The sequence below is a fragment of the Pangasianodon hypophthalmus genome, chromosome 3 (genome assembly GCF_027358585.1).
Source record: "Pangasianodon hypophthalmus isolate fPanHyp1 chromosome 3, fPanHyp1.pri, whole genome shotgun sequence".
In the NCBI taxonomy this organism is placed as follows: domain Eukaryota; kingdom Metazoa; phylum Chordata; class Actinopteri; order Siluriformes; family Pangasiidae; genus Pangasianodon; species Pangasianodon hypophthalmus.
The window spans coordinates 1,855,001-1,860,000 of NC_069712.1; the positions used below are offsets into that span (position 1 = coordinate 1,855,001).

General features: G+C 35.0%; 1 protein-coding gene across 3 annotated transcripts in view; it reads left to right on the forward strand.

Moving 5' to 3' along the window:
• Positions 1-5,000, forward strand: part of bnc2 (basonuclin 2) — a 204,030-nt gene that overhangs the window by 163,318 nt on the left and 35,712 nt on the right. The gene's annotated exons all lie outside the window — the stretch shown is intronic.

Here is a 5,000-nt window from a genome sequence, read left to right on the forward strand (position 1 = left end):
TTACTTCAAATTTTACTTCATTTTCTTTCTCGTATTCTATTTTTTCCCAATTATTTTCTACTTATTTTCTTCTTTATTTTTATTCTACTTCTATTTTACTTATTATTATTAATTTAGTATTATTTTCTCTTTTTCTTCACTTTAATTCTCTTTTTATCGTACATTTCTAGTTTTTAAAATTATTTGTCTATTCATTTACTGTCTCTTCTACTTCATCTTTCTTTCTTTCCTTCTTGTTTTTTAAATTTTTTTTTACATATATTTAATACACTTTATTTCTCTTCTACTTTATCTTTCTTTATTATATATATATATATATATATATATATATATATATATATATATATATAATAATTAGTAAACAATTTTTCTTTCACTTCATTCAATTTTTTATATTCTAATATTTTCTAAATTTTTATTCTATTTCTAGTTCTTACTTCTACTTTCTTACTATTCAAAGAAGAAAACTTATGATAACTAATAATAGCGTCTGTGTGTGTGTGTGTGTGTGTGTGTGTGTTTGAGTAAGAAAAAAAACACAAATCACCTTACTATGGTACTAAAACAGTAGCATGCACACGTTAGCAAACGGTGTGAAGTGACTAGCTGAACTGAATTAGAAAAGATGACCATGTCCATGTGGCTGTGTCCTAAATCACAAATCACACACTAGCGTAACACAACAGCCCTGAACACTTAGAGGAGGTTTGGGACGGAGCACTTTAGCACTTTAGCGAGCAGTGATAGCTAGCTAGTGAGGTGTTTAGCTAGGTACATGGCATGCGGCTCCGTCCCAAACGACAAAGTGGACTATTTTGACAGTGTTTATTACAGTAGTGTGCTGTTTGGGACAGAGCCCATGCCTGTGTTTGTGCTAGAGATAGAGAGATTAATTCAGTTTTTCGCAATATGTGTTAGCTAGAGCGATAGATTCTTTACTGTCATTGCACAGGATACAACGAAACTGAGTTTCCCTCCTAATGGTGCATAAGAATAAAATAAAAACAGTAAGAGAGAACACAAATATATAAGGATATAAATATTAACATAAATGATCAGATCTGTTCGGTTAAGACAGTAAAGCAGCTGAGATAGTGCACTTCACATACTGCACATTCGAACAGCGTGATCCGGTACGATTTATACGTTTTAAATATAACAATAGAAATTAAAATTAAAATAAAACTAAGGTATTGCACATTACAGTATTGCACATTCCTTTGTTGAATTGCTATTTTGTCTTATGTAACAAAAAAAAACCTAATTTTTGCAGTTGGGGATAAATAAATATGCAGTAAGAGTCTATAGACGTGAGTGTGTGTGAGTGTGTGTGAGTGTGTGTGTGTGTGTAGTGCAAATAGCTAACGCTTAGCTAGCTAAGCATTTATTAGCCACAGCAATGGTACGTCATGAAGAGTTGGGTGCCTATAAAATAGTGCACTACTTTGATATGCTGTAAGTGTGATTTTGGATGTAGCCCACGACTGTGCGTGTTTAGCTGGTGTGACGTTAGCGTCTTGTGTTTAGAGAGATGGCGGCGTAAGTGTAAGGTTAGCTGGGGTAAGAGGAGTGTGTATGTGTGTGTGTGTGTGTGTGTGTGTGTGTGTGTGGAGGGCTCTCATGACCTACACACACAAAAATGCCCCGATCCGTAGCCAGAGCACCGCAGGGGGAGAGCGTGGAGCGGCGAGATACAAAGCGCAGTGTGTGCTAACATCCATTACGTTAGCATAATGCAAGCCAGAGCACACACTGCGTCCTGCCAGAGGCTTTGTGTGTGTGTGTGTGTGTGTGCAAGGTGTGTGTAGATCAGAGCGTTCCGTCCTCACGTCCAGCGATATCAATAAATACCTATATTTATCATCCTTTATTTAAAAATCGTGATTTTTTTTTTCTATCAAACCTTCGAAGTTTTCGCCGGTGAGCTGTGTGAGATCGTCTCGCGTGTTAGATCAGATTTAAAGGATGATTATTACACGATGAATATATTTACATGGCACATAAATAATCCACTTCACATAAAAACATGAAATATAGATTGGACTGAAAAGTGTGTGTGTGTGTGTTTGTGTGTGTGTGTGTGTGTGTGTGTGTGTGGTTCCATCTGGACAACTTCAAAGCAGAAAGAAAATACCTGCAAACATCTGCCTAGGGGTACTGCCAAAGAGACATACCGTCTGTGTGTGTGTGTGTGTGTGTGTGTTATATTAATATTTTTGTCATTGTTAACTGCGGGCATATTAACATTAGCAGTAGAATAATACGCAACACTACACACTATACTATATCCTACACGCCTATATACACTATACATTAATACGCAACACTACACACTATACTATATAATACACGCCTATATACACTATACACTAATACGCAACACTACACACTATACTATATCCTACATGCCTATATACACTATACACTAAGACGCAACACTACACACTATACTATATCCTACACGCCCATATACACTATACACTAATACGCAACACTACACACTATACTATATCCTACACGCCCATATACACTATACACTAATACGCAACACTACACACTATACTATATCCTACACGCCTATATACACTATACACTAATACGCTACACACTATACTATATAATACACGCCTATATACACTATACACTAATACGCAACACTACACACTATACTATATCCTACACGCCCATATACACTATACACTAATACGCAACACTACACACTATACTATATCCTACACGCCTATATACACTATACACTAATACGCTACACACTATACTATATAATACACGCCTATATACACTATACACTAATACGCAACACTACACACTATACTATATCCTACACGCCTATATACACTATACACTAATACGCAACACTACACACTATACTATATCCTACACGCCTATATACACTATACACTAATACGCAACACTACACACTATACTATATAATACACGCCTATATACACTATACACTAATACGCTACACACTATACTATATAATACACGCCTATATACACTATACACTAATACGCAACACTACACACTATACTATATCCTACACGCCTATATACACTATACACTAATACGCAACACTACACACTATACTATATAATACACGCCTATATACACTATACACTAATACGCAACACTACACACTATACTATACAATACACGCCTATATACACTATACACTAATACGCAACACTACACACTATACTATATAATACACGCCTATATACACTATACACTAATACGCAACACTACACACTATACTATATCCTACACGCCTATATACACTATACACTAATACGCAACACTACACACTATACTATATAATACACGCCTATATACACTATACACTAATACGCAACACTACACACTATACTATATAATACACGCCTATATACACTATACACTAATACGCAACACTACACACTATACTATATAATACACGCCTATATACACTATACACTAATACGCAACACTACACACTATACTATATCCTACACGCCTATATACACTATACACTAATACGCAACACTACACACTATACTATATAATACACGCCTATATACACTGTACACTAATACGCAACACTACACACTATACTATATCCTACACGCCTATATACACTATACACTAATACGCAACACTACACACTATACTATATCCTACACGCCTATATACACTATACACTAATACGCAACACTACACACTATACTATATCCTACACGCCTATATACACTATACACTAATACGCAACACTACACACTATACTATATCCTACACGCCCATATACACTATACACTAATACGCAACACTACACACTATACTATATAATACACGCCTATATACACTATACACTAATACGCAACACTACACACTATACTATATCCTACACGCCTATATACACTATACACTAATACGCAACACTACACACTATACTATATCCTACACGCCTATATACACTATACACTAATACGCAACACTACACACTATACTATATCCTACACGCCTATATACACTATACACTAATACGCAACACTACACACTATACTATATCCTACACGCCCATATACACTATACACTAATACGCAACACTACACACTATACTATATCCTACACGCCCATATACACTATACACTAATACGCAACACTACACACTATACTATATAATACACGCCTATATACACTATACACTAATACGCAACACTACACACTATACTATATAATACACGCCTATATACACTATACACTAATACGCTACACACTATACTATATAATACACGCCTATATACACTATACACTAATACGCAACACTACACACTATACTATACAATACACGCCTATATACACTATACACTAATACGCAACACTACACACTATACTATATAATACACGCCTATATACACTATACACTAATACGCTACACACTATACTATATAATACACGCCTATATACACTATACACTAATACGCAACACTACACACTATACTATACAATACACGCCTATATACACTATACACTAATACGCAACACTACACACTATACTATATAATACACGCCTATATACACTATACACTAATACGCTACACACTATACTATATAATACACGCCTATATACACTATACACTAATACGCAACACTACACACTATACTATACAATACACGCCTATATACACTATACACTAATACGCAACACTACACACTATACTATATAATACACGCCTATATACACTATACACTAATACGCAACACTACACACTATACTATATCCTACACGCCTATATACACTGTACACTAATACGCAACACTACACACTATACTATATAATACACGCCTATATACACTATACACTAATACGCAACACTACACACTATACTATATAATACACGCCTATATACACTATACACTAATACGCAACACTACACACTATACTATATCCTACACGCCTATATACACTGTACACTAATACGCAACACTACACACTATACTAT